We start from the raw sequence: 21203 nt of genomic DNA on the forward strand, positions 1-21203 counted from the left end.
TATTTTAAAATTCACATGAAACTAAAAAAGAGCCTAAATAGTCAAAACAATCTGAAGCAAAAAGCACATAGCTGGAAGCATCACATTACCCAACTTCACACTATCCTGCAAGATTAGAGTAACCAAAACACTACGGTACTGGTACCAAAATAGACACATAGACCACAGAACATAAACAGAGCATGGAAAGAAACCTTCACACCCACAACCATCTGCTCTTCCACGGTCGTCGAAAACAAGCCATGAGGAAACGACTTTCTATTTAGTAAATGGTGCTGGGATATATGCAGAAAACTAAAACAAGACACCTACCAGACTCACCATATACAAAAATTAACTCAAGATGAATTCAAGGCTTAAACGTAAGATCTCACACTGTGAAAAACCCTAAAAGGAAACAGCATTCTTGATATTGGCCTCAGCAACGGCAACAAAAACAGAAATTGATAACTGGAGCTAATTAAATGAAAAATCTTCTCCACAATCAGAGAAACTACCAGGGGGGTTTACAGACAACCTACAGAATGGGAGACATTTAAAAAGTGTGCATCTGGCCGGGCGCGGTGGCTCACGCCTGTGATCCCAGCACTTTGGGAGGCCGAGGCGGGTGGATCGCTAGGTCAAGAGATCGAGACCATCTTGGTCAACATGGTGAAACCCCGTCTCTACTGAAAATACAAAAAATTAGCTGGGCACGGTGGCACGTGCCTGTAATCCCAGCTACTCAGGAGGCTGAGGCAGGAGAATTGCCTGAACCCAGGAGGCGGAGGTTGCGGTGCGGTGGGCCGAGATCGCGCCATTGCACTCCAGCCTGGGTAACAAGAGCGAAACTCCGTCTCAAAAAAACAAAAAAAGTGTGCATCTGACAAAGGCCTAATCCCCAGAATCTGTAAGGAATTCAAGCAAATCAACAAGCAAAACCAAAATAACCCCATTAAAAAGTGGGTAACAGACATGAATACACCCTTGTCAATAGAGGACATTCACGCGGTCAGCAACGCAAGAAATATTAGCCTCACTAATCATCAGAGAAATGCAAATCAAAACCGCAGTGAGATCCCATATCACACCAGTCAGAATAGTTATTTTTAAAAAGTCCAAAAATAACAAATGCTGGTGAGGTTGTGGAGAAAAGGGGACGTTTATACACAGCTGGGGGTGCAAATTAGTCCAGCCACCGTGGAAAGCAGCTTGGAGATTTCTCAAATAACTCAGAGTTGAACTACCATTTGACCTAGCAATCCCATCATTGGATATAAACCCAAAAGAAAATAAATCATTCTACCAACAATACACATGGACCCAAATGTTCATCGCAGCACTATTCACAATAGCAAAAATGGACTCAGAGCAGGTGCCCGTCAAGGGTGGACTGGATAAAGAATATGTGGTATATATACATCATGGCATACTATGCAGCCATGAAAAAGAATGCAATTTTGTCCTTTGCAGCAACATGGATGCAGCTGGAGGCCTTAAGTTTCTGGCCCATCACACATGCCTAGCCTGGCCAGCCTGGAGCCTTGAGCAGCCGGCCCATCGCAAAAGCCCAACCTGACCTGACAGGTGCCCATTGCTCCAACCCGAATCCTCATGAGAGCTTTTACCTGTTGTGGTGAGGGAGGTGGTCTGAGGATAGGCCACAGAAGCTGCAGGTGAAGCAAGGGAGGAGAAGGGCCTGCAGAATAGTCCCTAACATGTAATATTAAGTAAAAGGTGGGCCCCAAAGAGGATATGTGAGATGGTTTCATTGGTTGTTTTTAAAAAGAGGGAAGATTATGGTTTGGATATAGATGACTGGAGAGAGAGAGAGAGAGAGAGAGAGAGAGAGAAAATCGACAGATGGATAAATATGGCAGATAGGTAGATAAGACAGATGAAAGACTGATTGATGGATAAATATACATAATAGGTAAGATAGGTGATATATACTTGACAGACAGCTAGATGGATGACGGATAGATAAGATATATAGATGGATGATTGATGGATGAACAGATACACACACAAGAGATAGATATTTAATGGTAGCTAATGGAGTAATAATAGAGAAAAAGAAAAAGATAGGGAGAGAGAAGGAAGGGAGGACAGAAAGAAGGGAAGGAGAAGGAAGAGAGGGAAGGTGAAAAGAGGGAAGGAGAATGTGTGACATGACAAAAGGAAGTCGGAGGATGAGAGCTCAAGGCTGAGAGAAGGTTCTTCTCGGTACCACCTTTGGAGCATGCATTACATTTCCGAAAAACAAATAAAGACAGAAAGCCCACAATTAAGACCGAACATAAGATGCCAGCCACGTAGATACAGTCCTATCAGAATCTGCCCTCGCACTTTCCACCACGACCAGTTCCAGGGGGGTTGAAAATGAACACCAACGTGGCTTCTGTGCCCAGGCCTTCCAAAATAGAACAGCAGAGTTAGAGCACACGAAGGACGCCGTGGACGCGTGGAGCGGCGGGCAGCTTCGGAAGCCTCCCTGACCCCACACTCCGCTAAGTGACTTTCAAAGACTATATTGCTCAGTCTCGGAAAGGGAGCTGTGTCTACAACAGCGGCATTAACTGACCACTCACTATGTGCCGGGCGCTCTCACGACTTCTATTCTTCTGTAAATCTATAGTTTAATTTATACACCATTAGATACTTTACATATAACTATATGTATACATATATATATTTTTTTTTTTGAGAGGGAGTTTTGCTCTTGTTACCCAGGCTGGAGTGCAATGGCGTGATCTCAGCTCACCACAACCTCCGCCTCCTGGGTTCAGGCAATTCTCCTGCCTCAGCCTCCCGAGTAGCTGGGATTACAGGCACGTGCCACCGTGCCCAGCTAATTTTTTGTATTTTCAGTAGAGACGGGGTTTCACCATGTTGACCAGGAGGGTCTCTATCTCTTGACCTTGTGATCCACCCGCCTCGGCCTCCCAAAGTGCTGGGATTACAGGCGTGAGCCACCGCGCCCGGCGCAAGGGAGTTCCATGAGATCTGATGGTTTTATAAGTGTCCGTCATTCCCCCCGCTTCCACTCACTCCATCCTGCTGCCCTGTGACGACGTGCCTGCTTCTTCTTTGCCTTCTGCTATGTTGTAAGTTCCCTGAGGCCTCCCCAGCACTGTGGAACTGTAAGTCAAACAAACCTCTTTCCTTTATGAATTACCCAACCTCGGGCAGTTCTTTATAGCAGTGTAAAAACAGGCTAAGACACTGTTCCCCTGCCTGGAATGCTCTGCCCCCACTCCCGCAGCTGGGCAGTGCCAACACAAGCTTGAGATACCAGCTTCAGTATCCTGTCCACAGGAAAGCCTTTCTGTAATGCTGACATGTTACATAACAACGATCCACACACAAATACATGTTTCACGTCACACACACATATGCACACAAACACACACAGTGAGACCCCGAAACAAACAAAACTCTCTCCATTCTAACACGTCCACGAGTGGAACTCCTCCAGTGGGCATTTACTGAACGATAGGCAGCTTCGAGACACCATGAAGAGTCCTTAAATCCTATTACCAGCTCTGAAAATCATGTTATAAAGGGATCAGTTCTCAAATGCTAGAGGAAAAACTAGTGAAAACAGAGTGCAGTTGTGGATTTGTCAAACAGATGGTCGGTGTTAAGTATGTTTTTGGACGGGGTTGCTTCCAACATGTTGTCTGTGCTGTATCCAAGGAATCCATCCCTTCCTCAATGACAGGGATGCGTGTCCCGCTTGGAATCCAACCTGGCCTTTGGCTCAACAGAAACGCCACAGACAGCAGGAGAGCTGAGGCTCCACTGTGGCCACGCAGCCTTGTGGGAAAGTTCTAACGGCTTCCCCTCCCTTGGAAACGTTTCCACCATCTGTCTCCCTAGACCCAGGCGCCAGGATGGGTGAGGTGCTCAGATTAGGGCCAAAATCGAAGGAGGCAGCGTGCACACATCAAGTAATCAAGGTAATTCATATTTTATGCAATGTTCCTTTAACGTTTCTGAATTAATGCAAAACAATCAACGACACACAAAATGCCAACATTTTAACCAAAGGTGGGATCTGACGTGGTTGGCATTAGGAAAAGGGAGGGAAGTGAGCTCTGCAAAACACTCCCTTAAAATACTATTTATCAGCCGGGCGCAGTGGCTCACACCTCTAATCCCAGCACTTTGGGAGGCTGAGGTGGGTGGATCACCTGAGGTCAGGAGTTTGAGACCAGCCTGGCCAACATGGTGAAATCACATCTCGACTAAAAATACAAAAATTAGCTGTGCGTGGTGGCAGACGCCTGTAATCCTAGTTGCTTAGGAGGCTGGGGCAGGAGAATTGCTGAACCCGGGAGACAGAGGTTGCGGTGAGCCATGATTGAGACACTGCCCTCCAGCCTGAGTGACACAGTGAGACTCAGTCTCAAAAATAAAATATATATATATATACTATTTATCTTGATTACTGAGGTTTTCCACTGCCCTTTGAATTTTGCATGTGAGGCCAACACCTCCCTTGCCTGACACTGGCCATGCCTTCACCATCTGAATGGCTGTTGGATCTTTTTTTTTTTTTTTGAGACGGAGTTTCGCTCTCGTTACCCAGGCTGGAGTGCAATGGCGCGATCTCAGCTCACTGCAACCTCTGCCTCCTGGGTTCAGGCAATTCTCCTGCCTCAGCCTCCCGAGTAGCTGGGATTACAGGCACGCGCCACCGTGCCCAGATAATTTTTTGTATTTTTAGTAGAGACGGGGTTTCACCATGTTGACCAGGATGGTCTCGATCTCTTGACCTCGTGATCCACCGCGCCCGGCCCCACCCTAGAGTTTTCTACTGCATGTGATGAACAACCACAGGCAGCTTGTAACCATCCCCTCCGTGTCCCAGTCTTGTCCAACCCACGAAATGTCATTACCACTTAACAAGCCACTCAAGACAAAACTGAGCATTCATTCTGCTTCACTCCTGTCCTCAGAAGCCTGAGTCCCACCCACCTGCACGTCCTGTATTAATTCTACTTAGTCTCCGACCATCTAGAAGTCGCTAACCACCACCCACTCCTCCCTGTTCCACGCCGCCACCTGTGGCTGGGATGACTGCGTGGATTTTCTGAGCTCCTTTCTGTCCTCTGCCCAGACTGTCCCGGAACACGGACAGATGCACGCACAGTGGGAATGCCGTATCAGATGGCTGCGGGCTAAAGATAACCGTGTCTCACCATCATCATGCTATTCCCTTGCCAAGTCTCTCTGTTTCATTCAGAAAGACACTCCTCGTAGGTGCTGGTGTGCCTTCAACATTTCCATCTCACTTGCTAATTGCTTTTTACACAAAGGAGAGCCTTGCTCAGATCACTGGCACACAACAGCTTCTAGCCCAGGGTTTCCCAATCCCGGCCGTGTGGACATTTTGGGCTGAATCATCGTGTTGTGGGTGGGCAGGAGGACCGTCTTCTGCACTGCAAGCTGATGAGCAGCACCCCTGGTCTCTACCTCCTGGATGCCAGGCGCAAGGCCGTCTTCCCCATGTGTGACAACCGAAGACATCTCTAGACATTTCCAGGTGTCCCCATGTCGGCAAAGCCACCCCTGACTGAGAACCACTGCACACTTGTGCAGGTTGGTTTTTTTCTTTTCTTCTTCTTTTTTTTAATCATTGTTCTTTCTTTTACTCTGCCTTCCACTTAAGGGAGGTGATGCTGGCTCTCCATGCATGTTCATGCTATCAAAACTTTAAAATGATTCTCACTTGGGTGTTTAAAGTTAATGTTATAGGCCGGGCGTGGTGGCTCACGCCTGTAATCCCTGCAATTTGGGAGGCCGAGGCGGGTGGATCACTTTAGGTCAGGAGTTCGAGACCAGCCTGGCCAACATGGTAAAACCCTGTCTTTACCAAAAATACAAAAATTAGCCAGACATGGTGGCACACGCCTGTAGTCCCAGCTACTCAGGAGGCTGAGGCAGGAGAATCACTTGAACCTGGGAGGCGGAGGTTGCAGTGAGCTGAGATTCCACCACTGCATGCCAGCCTGGGTGACAGAGCGAGACTCCATCTCAAAAACAAATAAATAAATAAGAATAAACGCTTATGTTATAGAACAATGGTAAATAGTACCTCGTGGCCTAGTTCTTAATACAGATGGGGCAAAATTTCTGAAAAGTAAACAGACAGGTAACATCAATCCCGCTATCACTCCTCACATTAAATGTCAAATCCAACTTTCCAAATTGCAGATCCTACTGTGTCGCTCTGCTATTCTAATCCCTGCTGCCCTCTGGAAAAAGGTTTTTTTAAGCATACTTAATTCTTATTCTGAAGCACATTTGAAAGAAATAATTGAAAATGAAAAACTCTGCTTAATTCTCAACATACTCAGAGCTGCAAAACTCTATTGGTTTCTTGGGAAGAGTATGAAATATTCATGAGGCCGGGCGCAGTGGCTCATGCCTATAATCCCAGCACTTGGGGAGGCCGAGGCAGGTGGATCACGAGGCCAAGAGATCGAGACCATCCTGGTCAACATGGTGAAACCCCGTCTCTACTAAAAATACAAAAAATTAGCTGGGCATGGTGGCACGTGCCTGTAATCCCAGCTACTCAGGAGGCTGAGGCAGGAGAATTGCCTGAACCCAGGAGGTGGAGGTTGCGGTGAGCCGAGATCGCGCCATTGCACTCCAGCCTGGGTAACAAGAGCGGAACTCCGTCTCAAAAAAATAAAATAAAATAAAATATTCGCAAAGCCTATAATTATATCTTTGGCTCGTTTAAGAGCTTCCTTCCATGGCAAAGTTCACAGGCATTTTCCCACCTACAATCATTTTATTGTAAGCACCCATCTTTGAATGACGAGTGATAAATACATCTCAGAAATCATCAGTAATATATTCCACGTTGACGACCTAAAGGAGCCTTCACCCAGAAATTTCCAAACTAACAGTTCCTTATGACGTATACAGACTACCTATAACTTCCCGTACAAGATCTGATCGGGCCGAATATCTATACCATTTGCAGCCAGATGTGGCCACGAAACCACGGTCTGGCGGATAGCACAAAAGCACTTAGAAGGCATATGGACAAAGAGGAGCCTCAAAGGGAATGCTGCGGGCGGAATCCTGCTTTGCCTCGTCGCTCTTCCTCTCAGCTAGAAGGCAGAGATGCTGCCTGAATTCAGCCTGCTCTCTAGACCGTGAGGTCGAAGCCACCTGCTGAGGAATTCAGAGTCACAAGACAGGAGGAGCCTGGGTCCTGTGTTCATGAGCTCCAGCTGCCATAACAAAATCACACAGACTGGATGGCTCAAACAACAAAAATGTCTATTCTTACAGTTCTGGAGGCCGCAGGTCCAAAACCACGGCACCGGCAAATTCTGTTCCTGGTGGGGACTCTCTTCCTGTCCTGCAGAAGACCACATTCTTGCCGTGTCCTCACATGGCAGAGGTGGTGGGGAAGGGGGAGAGATCTATCTAGCGTCCCTCTTCTTATGAAGATTACAGTTATAATGAATTAAAACCCCACCCTTATGACCGCATATAATCTCAATGACTGCTCTAAAAGCACCATCTCTGAATACGGTCATATGGGGGGTTAGAGCTTCAATGTAAATTTTGGGCAGTGAGCACCATTCAGTTCATAGCAGCCTCTGACAGCAAAGAATCCTGAATTAGACTCAAGATTTCTGCCACACAAGAGGGGGACGATGAAATCCTGTTCAGTCATGAGGCTCACCTCTCACTGACTCACACTCACACACACTCTAAGACACACAGCTCCCAGCCACGCGCAGAGCGTGGCAAACACATTTCCTACTTCAACCTTTGGGGGAGCTGGGAGGCGGGGATCACTCTTACCCACTGTCCAAAGTGGAGAAATGGAGGCCCCCAAAGAGCAACTCTCCTGGCAGGGTCAGAGAGTGAGTCTGCTGTCAAACGCCTCGTGTGTGCAGTTCTGACAAGACTCAGAGTAATCTGAGGATGGAAGAGGTGTGAAGGTGAATGGAACTGGAAAGAGACAGACAGAAATCTGTTCTTAAAAGCCCCGTGCATGTGTTTATTGTAGCACTATCCACGACAGCAAAGACGTGGAATCCATCTAAATGCCCCCATCAGCGGTGGACTGGATAAAGGAAACGTGGCATCTATACACCATGGAATACTACACAGCCAGAAAAAAGAAGGAAAACATGTCCTTTGCCGTAACATGAAGGAAACTGGAGCAAATTAATGTAGGATCAGAAAAATCAAATAATGCATGTTCTCACTTATAAGTGGGAGCTAAACAACCAGAACCCATGGATTCGTGGAGGGGCCCACTTGACGGGGGAGGGTGGATGGAGGGAGAGGGTCAGAAAAGATACCTGGCCGGTACTACGCTTATTACTTGGGTGATGAAATTACCTGTACACTGAACCACTGTGGCACTCAGTTTACCTTTATAACAAACCAGCGCATGTATCCCTAAACCTAAACCTAAAATAACTTTTTTTGTTTTTGAGATGGAGTTTCGCTCTTGTTACCCAGGCTGGAGTGCAATGGCGCGATTTCGGCTCACCGCAACCTCCGCCTCCTGGTTTCAGGCAATTCTCCTGCCTCAGCCTCCCGAGTAGCTGGGATTACAGGCATGCGCCACCGTGCCCAGCTAATTTTTTGTGTTTTTAGTAGAGACGGGGTTTCACCATGTTGACCAGGATGGTCTCGATCTCTTGACCTCTTGATCCACCCGCCTCGGCCTCCCAAAGTGCTGGGATTACAGGCGTGAGCCACTGCGCCCGGCCTAAAATAAATTTAAAACGAAAAGACCCACAGCTATTCTTGTCGCCGGAGTCTTCCGGACTTTGGGTTTTTGTTCTCGTCATCATGGTGTTTTCTTAAAACATTCCCGTTCTCCTGAAAGGATACCTGGAGGCCTCACCCAGATTCCTAGGGTCCTCTATCCCCAAAACGTTAGCTGAACCATGTCTCTGATTTTCAGAAAATCTGGGTGTGTGTGGTAAGACCCTCGTAGAAAGTGGAACAATTTGCTATGGGGAAAGTTGCAGAGTGACCAAGCATGCCTCAAATAACTCTGCCTTTTCATGACTTGGGAATGCCTTTCAGAATCACACAGCAAGGGAATTACACGCTGGCTCGTCATCCATGACAAATTCCATGCAGCCCATGGCTATCAGCATCCGTGCCCTTGCCAACAGCTTGCCGCAGCTGCCGCTGAGCAGGGCGGTGGATCCCCACGGCCTTCCGTGAAGGAGCAGGGGCTGGTCGGAAGCATGGTCTGATGGGCCACTGGGCCAGCCCAGCTGTTAGGGGGGATTAGCTGTAAGGAAAGCCGCTCCCATGACACATGCCTTCGGTATGTCCGCCCCTGGAAAACGTGACCTTCCAGGTTTGCATTACAGAACTCCGTTCGCTTCAAAAGGTACAGAACACTTTTGTTTTCCGAGTCCCCGGGGTAGCACGATGAACACAACTTTGGAGGTACCCAAAGAAACGGAACACAGAATCCCAGTGACACATCGGCTGCACACATGGTAAACATCTGCTGGTGTGGGAATCGCTGAGCTAAGCCTCCTCTGGGCGGTTTCTCAGAATGTATCGCTGATGATTTCTGACGTGTTCTCTTCATCATGCACAAGTGCCTTCCAGTAAGACGCTTGCAGAAGGGACAGTATCTGTGAACTCTGCTCCCCGAGGAGGAAAGCCTAGGACCTCAGGAGCCCAAGGGGTCATTTCCGGCTTTATCAATATTTCATTTTCTTCCCATAAAACCGATACGCATTCGAAGCCCTGAGCGTGCTGAGAATTAAGTTTTACCTGTTTCTGATTCTTTCCACAGGGTAGTGGGGATTTGAAGTGGGGGAATGAGGCGGTCCTCTCTGCTGTTTGGAAAGATTACCTTGGCTTTGCTTGTGAGAAGTGACGGATGGGGGACAGTGTCACTGAGGGAGTTTGAGAATATACAAAGGTAGGAAAATAGCCTCACGAATCCCTTCTCCCCACTGTCTGCAGTTATAGCTCGTGGCCCGACCTGTTGTGTGTATGCCCCCATCGTACCACTGCCACTGCTTTTAAAGCAAATCCCAGACATGACACCCTGTCCTCCATAAGCATTTCCATATCTGTTTATTTATTTTTTTTTTTTTTGAGACGGAGTTTCACTCTTGTTACCCAGGCTGGAGGGCAATGGCGCGATCTCGGCTCACCGCAACCTCCGCCTCCTGGGTTCAGGCAATTCTCCTGCCTCAGCCTCCTGAGTAGCTGGGATTACAGGCACGCGCCACCATGCCCAGCTAATTTTTGTATTTTTAGTAGAGACGGGGTTTCACCATGTTGACCAGGATGGTCTCGATCTCTTGACCTCGTGATACACCCGCCTCGGCCTCCGAAAGTGCTGGGATTACAGGCGTGAGCTACCGCACCCGGCCCCGTATCTGTGTTTCTTAAAGACTTGTGTAAAGTTGACTTCTGAACCAATGCACAGCTTGCCTTTGGAAGGTCACCGCCTGATCCTGTCCACTGCTGGAGAAAGAGCAGCTGGCATAAGCATTTCTACCCACAAAACTGGTTATAGAAAACACCAGGGAAATTCTGCTCCTTGCATGGGGGTTATACATTAGATACGCTATGATCTGGCTCTACAAGCATTTATTGATTGTTGATTCCTTGCCAGGAGCTGTTCTGAGCATTAGGATGTGGTCCTTACCCCTCAGTCTAATGGATAACACAGACCAAAAAAACAAGTAATAAAACCAATGTGACGCGTGACACGTAACGGCAAAACGTATCCCGTGCCGAACGCGCCAGACTGGTGAAGAAACAAGAACAGAAGCAGAATAGCTGGGACTTGCCGAGCACCAAAGATACAAAGCAACAGGTTAGAGAAGATGGTCGTTGTTTGGAAATCAGAGAGAAACCGGTGGAAAAGAGGATTTAGAGTTAGGGTTTAGAGGACGACGACCAGCTTCCACATGTTTTTATGGTTTAAAAATGGCAACTCCAAGGCCGGGTGCAGAGGCTGAGTTGGGTGTGGATCACCTGAGGTCAGGAGTTCAAAACCAGCCTGGCCAACATGGTAAAACGCTGTCTCTACTAAAAGTACAAAAAATCAGCTGGGCATGGTGGCTCACACCTGTAATCCCGGCACTGTGGGAGGCCAGGGCGGGCGGATCACCTGAGGTCAGGAGTTTGAGACCAGCCTGGGAAACATGGTGAAACCATATCTCTACTAAAAATACAAAAGTCAGCCAGGCATGGTAGCAAATGCCTGTAATCCCAGCTACTCGGGAGACTGAGGCAGGAGAATGGCTTGAACCCCGGAGGCGGAGGTTGCGGTGAGCTGAGATGGCGCCGTTGCACTCCAGCCTGGGCAACAAGAGTGAAATTCGGCCTCAAAAAATAACAACAATAAAATAGAATCATAAATAAATAAAAGATGGAGCACTACACGGCTACAGAAAAGCAACACTGGAATGCTTACGTTCCAAATGGCATGATCTCTAAAACACGCTTCTGTGAAAAAACAAAAATGTTATACCAAAGCGGGAAATTGATAAACACACTTCCTTGTGTGTCCACGGATGCCTGTTTCGTGGCTTGTATCATTGGTTGCTTCCTGGGAAGGAAACCAGGTGGCCACAAAACTGAGAAGAGAGCCTTCATTAAATCTCTTTCTGAACCTCGTCAATGTATTACTTACTCAGAAAATGAATGGAATTTAAAATTAAAATAACACTAGAAAAATAAAAAGCAGAAGGATCCGTTGTCCAGACAGACAGAGACAGGGAGAGGTAGCGAGGTGTGTGCCAGGCTGTAGATGCAGTCGTTGAGATTGAGTTTTCTGGGGCCAGACTCCTGGGCTGAGGCCCCAGTTCCACAAGTTACTAGCTGTGCGCCCTCAGGCAAGTTACTTAACCTCTCTGGGCCTGGGCCACCTCTGTAAATTAAGGATCATAAATCACGAGGTCAGGAGTTTGAAACCCCATCTCTATCAAAAGTACAAAAACTAGCCAACTGCAGTGTCGGGCACCAGCAATCCCAGCTACTCGGGAGGCTGAGGCAGGAGAATTGCTTGAACCCGGGAGGCAGAGGTTGCAGTGAGCAGAGATCACACCACTGCACTCCAGCCTGGGCAACAGAGCAAGACACCGTTTAAAAAAAAAAAATTAAGGATCATAAAATTACCCTCTTCCTGTGGTTTTTAGGCAAATTAATGAATATGGTGAAATGCTTGAATACAGGGCCTGGCCCAGAGTAGGCTGTGCAATACATGGGAATCTTTTTTTTTTTTTTTTTTGTGATGGAGTCTCACTCTTGTTACCCAGGCTATATCTCAGCTCACCACACCCTCCGCCTCCTGCGTTCAGGCAATTCTCCTGCCTCAGCCTCCCGAGTAGCTGGGATTACAGGCACGCGCCACCATGCCCAGCTGATTTTTGTATTTTTAGTAGAGACGGGGTTTCACCATGTTGACCAGGATGGTCTCGATCTCTTGACCTCGTGATCCACCCGCCTCGGCCTCCCAAAGTGCTGGGATTACAGGCGTGAGCCACCGCGCCCGGCCCACATGGGAATCATTTCCATGGCTGCTTTTCTCCACGCCATGCTGTAATGACAACTGTGATTAGCAGAGCTCTGTGCTGGGCGCTGAGGATGCTGGGGAGGCAGCGATGCCCATGGAGAAATGCTCCACCCCATAGCACAGGAATGCCATACATCCCAGCAGGGTGAGGACTCCAGGCCAGGCCACCGAAGAGAAAGGGCGGGCCCCAGTTAGGAAGACGTCTATACGATGTGTTGCCTGAGAAGAGAACACCAACCACAGAACCGAGGCTCAAGAACCAGCCTCTCTATGCCAAAGCCTGGCTAATGGCCCTCAGATAAGAAGTCATCAGGTGGCCAGGTGCAATGGCTCGTGCCTGTAATTCCAGCACTTTGGGAGGCTGAGGCAGGCATATTACCTGAGGTCACGAGTTCGAGACCAGCCTGACCAACATGGAGAAAACCCCGTCTCTACTAAAAATAGAAAATTAGCCAGGCATGGCGGCGCATGCCTATAATCCCAGCTACTCTGCCCGTCACAGTCCCAAGCCCAGGTGGTGAGAGGAGGCTGCAGGATTTGGTGAAGGTTACATCTGGGGGGGTCTATTTTAGATCCTGGTCAGCGGCTTAGTTTCCACCCTGAGTGTGGTAAGAGCCTCCGTGGGTCACAGGAGGGCAGGGTCACACTGTGTCCATGCAAGACTTCTCTAGCCGAACCGGATGCCAGAGGAGGCCGTGTGGAATTCCAGGGAAAGACTGGAGATACGCTAGGTCGGCAGGGTAGACAGGCCTGAGCAGGGGACACAGTTTGCACCCGTGCCATCAACGCATGGGCATCTTAGACAGGCCTGAGCAGGGGACACAGTTTGCACCCGTGCCATCAACGCATGGGCATCTTAGACAGGCCTGAGCAGGGGACACAGTTTGCACCCGTGCCATCAACGCATGGGCATGTTGCCTTCCACCTCCCCCACTAGCAACCAAGCTCGTGAAAGAGCTCGCACCCCTGCCTCTCCCCTCCGCTCCCCTTCTCCCCGTGGAGCAGGGATCGAGGCTAAGGTCTTTCCATTCTCAAACTCTGCCCAGGATTTCTTTCCTGGTGTAGATTTTAGACTGACTCTATGCCGCCCTCTACTGACCACGTGCGTCTCAACCAGCGCGCTGTCCAGCCCCGTGAGGTCCTATCCTGCGGCCGGAGGCCACCTCGGCTACCCACGCTTACAGGGGGGTTGGGGGGGATTGAGGTGGGTTCGAAGGGAAGGCACAGGCCACATCTCGGAGCCGTTGTCACCAAAAGCACTGGAAAATATCCCATTAATAGTATTGTACAGTGACTGCGTGTTGATGTCATAGTATTTTGAAAGTCTTGGGCTAAATAAGATACAGTGGCTTTGTTTTTTGTTTGTGTTGTTGTTTTGTTTTTTTTTTGTTTTGTTTTTTAGAGAGAGTCTTGCTCTGCCCCCCAGGCTGCAGCGCAGTGACACGATCTTGGCTCTGTAACCTCTGCCTCCTGGGTTCCGGCGATTCTCCTGCCTCAGCCTCCCGAGTAGCTGGGATTACAGGTACCCGCCACGCCCAGCGTAAAAAAGAAACAGGTAAAATTAATTTTAAGACTACATCTTGGCTGGGCGCTGTGGCTCATGCCTGCCATCCCAGCACTTTGGGAGCCTGAGGCGGGTAGATCACCTGAGGTCAGGAGTTCCAGACCATCCTTGCCAACGCAGTAAAACTCTGTCTCCACCAAAAATACAAAAATTAGCTGGGTGTGGTGGTGCACGCCTGTAATCCCAGCTAGCCGGGAGGCTGAGGCAGGAGAATCGCTGGAACCTGGGCGGCAGAAGCCGCAGTGAGCCAAGATAGAGACACTGCACTCCAGCCTGGGCGTGAGGCTCCAACTCAAAAAAAAAAAAAGAACGAAAAAGAACAAATCCATTGAAATCCATTCATTCATTCATTCATTGCAGTCAGGTCATCTATATTGAGGCCCTACTGTGTGCCAAGGTCTATCGAAGGCAGTGCCCGTGCAGCCATGAAGAAGACGGACACAGCTCTGCTCGGGAAACTCCCCGACACAGAACAAAGAGAGGGAATCACTTAGAAAGGAATTAAAAAAAAAAAAAAGAAAAAGGATTTCAGGCCCAGACAAGTTATTTAGAGAAAATAACACAGAGAAATGACTGGCGTGAGGACAGATGTGAAAGATTCCAAAAACACATTTTTCTCTAAGGTCTTGCTGGGAGCCTCGTGTTTAATCCGAGCTGAGGGTGATTCTGCGGTGAGGGTGGGGGCCTAGGGCTCCCTTGGCAAACCCTGCCTTGGACCAGCCTGGGTTATCCCTCTAGGCCCATGGGGGGGTCAGGGTGGAGGAGAAGTGGCCTCCCCCCAGACTCTCTTCTGGGTACCCACCCCACCCCCAAAACTTTAGAGAGTACCCGCGGTGAGGCCAGGCTGGGATCTGAACACACACGCCCCCACAGGCTAAGCCCTGAGCCTAGAAAGTTCCAGGCCCCGCATCCATCCCGCAATGGCGCAGCCCCTCCTCTTCCTGCTGCAGTGGTTTCCAAGGCAACAGATGTCACCGGGTGAGAGAGCTGAGGGGACGAACCTCCCAGGTACCAGGTGGGGACGAGGAGGGCCGGATGCACTCAGAGTCCGCTCACGACTTTAATGCGGTTAAAACGCATCCTCAGACAGGTGTCTTTGCAGAACAGGGCAGGAAAACAGGCCTGTGGGGTGTCTGCAGGCTCTGGAAATCCCAGATCGCCAGAAAGGACCCGTGACGGTAATGTCTGTCCTCCATTTACTCATCCATTCATTAAACCACTTATTTCTTGCACAAAGCTCAATTCGATCAATACAGATGACTAACATAGTTTTATGAATATATTAATGCTACATCTATTTCAAGCTGCTGGCATCGCTCTAGGGAGACAATGTTGCAGAAGAAAAGGCCTGCAGTGCCTGTTTAGCAGGGGGCTTAGCTGGGGCTGCCACACACACAGGTGGACCCCTGTGTGCCATATGACGGCAGGCTTTGATAAGTCCTGTAAGGAAAGTGAAGCAACCCACATTGCTTTGGATTTAATTTCCCTCATTTCGAAGTGGTGATACGTTCACAGTCAAATCTACGTTTTAAGATGTGGTTTTAATTCTGCCACTGGAAATACTGTGCACTGAAAATTAAAGATCACACCCTCATCCCAAGACCCCCGACGCCCCTCCCAGAAGCCAACTCTGTGGCTCATTCCTTCATGAATAATTCCAAGCACATCGTACTGTCGCCACAACCTACAGATTCAAGTGGAAAAAAAAAAGAAGTTTACCCAGTTTTAGAAGAGAAAACTGAGACTCAGAAGAGTGAAGTCACTTTGTCATAATCCCACTTTTTGTTGTTGTTTGGTTTTTTTGAGATGGAGTCTGGCTCTCTTGCCCAGGCTGGAGTGCAGTGGTGCGATCTCGGCTCACCGCAACCTCCAACTCCTGGGTTCAAGCGATTCTCCTGCCTCAGCCTCCTGAGTAGCTGGGATTACAGGCGCGCGCCACCACACCTGGCTAATTTTTGTATTTTTAGTAGAGACGGGGTTTTGCCATGTTGGCCAGGCTGGTCTTGAACTCCTGACCTCAGGTGATCCACCCGCATCAGCATCCCAAAGTGCTGGGATTACAGGCGTGAGCCACCACGTCCAGCTGTATTTTCATTCACACACACACACACAAATAGGGGACTCAGTCTATGGCAGCTTGGGATTCTAACCCACACACAGCCTGGAAAGTTCCATCCTCTGAGTGCCTCTCAGCCTCCTCCCCAGCTCCTCGCTGCAGTTTCCATGGCAACCAGCAGAGCCTGCCTGCATCCCAGACCCCCAGAGAAGGCTGCTAAGGACCAGGGCAGAACGATGGGGGAGGAGCCAAGCAGGGGGAGGGCGCAGGCCTGCTGTACCCCCTTGGGGATTGAGGTCAAGCACATCCTTAGGGCATATTAAAACTTAAGATGTGCACACTGAAAACCATGTCCTTGAAGAAGGGCGAAACCCAGCCCTGTGTGCCTTTACCGACAGGTGTGGGGATCACAGGTTCCATGGCCGCCGCCAGCACCGAGGATACAAACCGCGTTTGTTCTCTCCGACAATTCCCCACTTGATTGACTGATTATACCAACAAATATGTGTTGATTGCTGACTGTTTGCCAGACCTCGTTTCAAGCGGCAGCATCTGAGACAGATGCAGTCTTTGTTCCCATCAGAGCTGACAATTTACTGAGAGAGATAATAAACAGATATTGATGTGGACATAGCTACAGAGGGGGCCGGAGATTTGAAGAATGCGAGGCCTTTCAAATGCTCGGGCCCAGAGAAGCATGAAAAGGAGGGGGCAGTCACACCCTACTCCAGGCTTTGAGAATCTCTTGAAACTGCTTGCTTTCGCCCTAAGTAGCTGTAAATTCGCAATGCCCAATGGGAGGCTCGAACCCATACCCTACAGCTTAACGATTGTCGGCAGTAAAAACTCATTTCCGCCAAATATTTAAAGAGGTTTATTGTAAACCAGGACGAGTGACCCACAGGTCACTGGCCGGGCTGGGCTTAGACTCCTGACCTCAGGCAATCCTCCCACCTTGGCTTCCTAAAGTGCTGGGATTACAGGCACGAGCCACCTGGGGTCACACAGTCTCAGGAGGTCCTGAGGAGGTGCACCTGAGGTGGTCGGGCTCCATTCGGTTTTACACATTTTGAGGAGACAGGAACTGCAGGTAGAATCACAAATCAATACATTGAGGGTAGATATGAACTTGGCCTGAATCTGTGGACATCTTGAACAAGAGAGCTTACACATCATAGTAGGTTTTAAGGATTCTTTTCTTTTTTCACTGCTTCCTACACACTGAAGATCTGAAAATGTTTCTTGGGGTGTGTGTGTGTGTGTGTGTGTGTGTGTGTGTGTGTGTGTGTTTTGAGGCAGGGTCTCACACGACCATGGCTCACCGCAGCCTTCACCTCTCAGGCTCAGCTGATCCTCCCAGCTCAGCCTCCCAAGCAGCTGGGACCGCAGATGTGCACCACCTCGCCTGGCTAATTTTATTTTACTTTCTGTACAGACAGGGTCTCACTGTGTTGCCCAGGCTGGTCTCAGACTCCTGGGCTCAAGCAACCTGCCTGCCTCAGCTTCCCAAAGTGCTGGGTCTATAGGTGTGAGCCACTGAGCCCAGCCTTGAGGATTCTTTAGTTGGAAATTTGAAAGAGTTACATTTTGTCTAAAGCAACTCAGTAGAAAGAAATGCTGCCGTTAAGGGGGTCTCCTGTCTGTCATGCAATGCTACACCAGAGATGGGCTGGAGAGTCGGTCCCGTGATACTGCGTTACTAAGAGAACCTGTTTAACAAGGTTTTATGCTTCGTAGAGTGCGACTCCCTAGGCCACCTAGATAGGAATTTAGACAAGAGAAAAAAAGGTCATGGAGTCCTCACAATGTATACCTATTCACTAACCAATGTGATTTCTGTAAATTATAAACACAAAATAAAATTCTAAGCCCCCCAACCTACTGATGGACCCTCCCCACAGCCAAGCCAAGGGCATCCCAAAGCTAACCTGAAGCCGGGCGCGGCGGCTGGCACCCGTCATCCCAACACTTTAGGAGGCCAAGGCAGTCAGATCACCTGAAATCAGGATGGTCTTGATCTCCTGACCTTGTGATCTGCCTTCCATCATCTCCCAAAGTGCTGGGATTACAGGCGTGAGCCACTTTGCCCGCAACCCGTTATCTTAACCCGGACACTCCCTTCTATTGATTCTAGATCTTCGACGATAACTTGACTCTTCCAAACAAATGCCAATCAGAAAACGCTTGTCTCCACCTGTGACCTGGAAGCCGTCACTTCCGACGGTCCTGCCTTTCTGGACAGAATCGATGTACATCTTACATGTATGGATTGATGTCTGAGGTCTCCCTAAAATGTATAAAACCAAGCTGCCAAGGTGGGTGGATCACGAGGTCAAGAGATCGAGACCATCCTGGTCAACATGGTGAAACCCCGTCTCTACTAAAAATACAAAAAAAAATTAGCTGGGCATGGTGGCACCTGCCTGTAATCCCAGCTACTCAGGAGGCTGAGGCAGGAGAATTGCCTGAACCCAGGAGGCGGAGGTTGCGGTGAGCCGAGATCGCGCCATTGCACTCCAGCCTGGGTAACAACAGCGAAACTCCGTCTCAAAAAAAATAAAATAAATAAAATAAAAAAATAAGACCAAGCTGCACCCTGCCACCTTGGTCATATATTCTCAAATCTCCTGAGAGCTGTGTCACAGGCCATTGGTCACTCATACGTGGCTCAGAATAAATCTCTTAAATATTTTACGGTTTGACTCTTTTTATTGACAAAAGCAGTGAGATTCCAACCAAACGACTTCCTATCAGCCTACTCCCTGTGTTCCCTTTTTGTCTTTAAAAATCCTCTTGCGGGCCAGGCACAGCGGCTCACGCCTGTAATCCCAGCACTTTGGGAGGTCGAGGCATGTAGATCATTTGAAGTCAGGAGTTCGAGACCAGCCGGGCCAACATGATAAAACCCCATCTCTACTAAAAATATTAAAATTATATTTTTTTGTTTAGCCAGGAGTGGTAGTGTGTGCCTGCAGTCCCAGTTACTTGGGAGGCTGAGGCAGGAGAATTTCTTGAACCCAGGAGACAGAGGTTGCAGTGAGCCGAGATCAAACCACTGCACTCCAGCCTGGTGGACAGAGCGAGACTCTGTCTCAAAATAAATACGTAAATAATAAAAATAAAAATTCACTTGTAACTGCTGCTAATCAGAGCGTGTAATCAGGGCAAGTCAGATCTGTGCTCTTGGGGTGTAATCCACAAGGTTGGCCCAAATAAACTCTACTTCGATTAATTCTGCCTCCGTTTCCTCCTTTTGGGTTGAAATGATAGAGACAGGGATAGAGGCACACACGTGGTACACCTGTTTTACCATAATCTATGTGTACATAGATATTACCATATAGAACAAAATTCGCTGTCGTTTTGTCTTTTGACATTGGAAAGCACAGCTCTAAAAACCACTAAGAAAAGAAGTTATCAGGGTAAGAAGAGAAAGAGCAGCAGATTGGGATGGCGAATTAATACTCTGCACAAAATATTTTGTCTGAAGACGTGTAGGTCGTAGCCAGGAATTGACAATTCGAAAATCTCCACCTGCACCAGGTGACCGCCTGTGCAGAAAACCCCAGGCAGGCGGGGAGCACTCCAACGCTCCCAACAGCCCTGCTAGCTAGGGATGGCGACCATTCCCCCTGCAGGAGAGGACTTCTCTTCTGCAAAAGCAATTACCAAAGAAAGATCAGACTATTCATCTCCATCTCTCCCCTAATAACACATAGAGGTATTTATCGAACGCCGGCTCTGTGTTTTCACATCCACGCCGTGTGTGCTCAAGGGCCTGGAAAATTCCAGTCTGCAGGGCTTGCTCACCCCGTCCTGTCCCCTACACTACAGTGGTTTCCATAGCAACAGTCTTGGTCGCAAACATCCCTTGAGTCCCCTGAAGGGGAGGAGGAATAGGCTGATGGCGGAATAGCCCGGGCTGAGAATGGTGGGGTGAGGAGAAGGATTGAATTCTGCCATTCCCACTCCACCCCGTGTTCCCGGTTCACTCAGGCTTTTAGGGTTCCATCAAGGTCTCCTCGAATGGGGTTTCCGTCCAAGAACAAAAAATAACCTGGGCTGCAAGCGGCTGCTGGCTCAAAAAAAAAAAAAAATAGAAATCTCAGGTTCTCCATGGAGCAGCGGCCACAGGTGCCCGTGACGCCCCCAGCATCTATTCTTACCTTTCAGTAGCGCCTCATTCTTCCTTCAACACAATCTGACGGAGAGCAGATTATATCCCAGGGACGATGTGAGGGATTTGAGCATAATATCAAAATCCTCCTTGCTATGACGAATAAAAACTGCTCTGCGCCGGGCGCGGTGGCTCACGCCTGTAATCCCAGCACTTTGGGAGGCCAACGTGGGAGGATCACCTGAGGTCGGGAGTTTGAGACCAGCCTGACCAGCATGGAGAAACCCTGTCTCTACTAAAAATACAAAAGTTAGCCAACCGTGGTGACAGGTGCCTGTGATCCCAGCTACTCAGGAGCCTGAGGCAGGAGAATCGCTTGAACCTGGGATCGGAGGTTGTGGTGAGCTGCCACTGCACTCCAACCTGGGCAACAAGAGCGAAACTCTGTCTCAAAAAAATAAATAAACAAATAAAAAACTGGTCTGCAAAAGCCTCAAGTGTGTCTCTCCCAGAAACACAAATGTGTGGAGCCCTCTGATTCTCATTTCAAAAGATGTGGGCCCCTGTTTTCTGGCACCCCGTAACCCCAAACACCTAGAGGAACTAAGAGGAAATGAAAGCAACCTAAGACTCGACCATCACCCAGGACACAGGCTACATTCTATTGAACTCAGCGGAGTGGGGGAGGTGGCAGGTGGAGACCATTTAGGGAGGCGAATTCAGAAATTAATTGCAGTCGCTTTCAAGATGCTGCAATGATTCATCACAACGCGAAAATCTCGGGACAGGTGCTTCCCGGCTGAACTTTTGATGGTTGGAGAGATTCTCAATAATTGCGTGTGGCAGAAAAAGAGGCAGATGGTATATGGAGCAGGCAGCCCTGAACATCTGCTTGAGCAAATGTTTGTTTCCTTTTTCTCTTCCATGA

The 21203-nt window shown here is 48.8% G+C and overlaps 1 long non-coding RNA gene across 1 annotated transcript in view; it reads right to left on the reverse strand.

The window, feature by feature from the left end:
* The window catches only part of LOC128930547 (uncharacterized), a 51086-nt gene extending 30633 nt beyond the window's left edge, over positions 1-20453 (reverse strand). The window contains exon 1 of the long non-coding RNA XR_008478753.2: positions 20325-20453. This is a non-coding gene — a long non-coding RNA (uncharacterized LOC128930547). The remainder of the gene's footprint in view (positions 1-20324) is intronic.
* Between the last annotated feature and the right edge of the window lie 750 nt (positions 20454-21203).

Source organism: Callithrix jacchus, chromosome 22, assembly GCF_049354715.1.
Source record: "Callithrix jacchus isolate 240 chromosome 22, calJac240_pri, whole genome shotgun sequence".
In the NCBI taxonomy this organism is placed as follows: domain Eukaryota; kingdom Metazoa; phylum Chordata; class Mammalia; order Primates; family Cebidae; genus Callithrix; species Callithrix jacchus.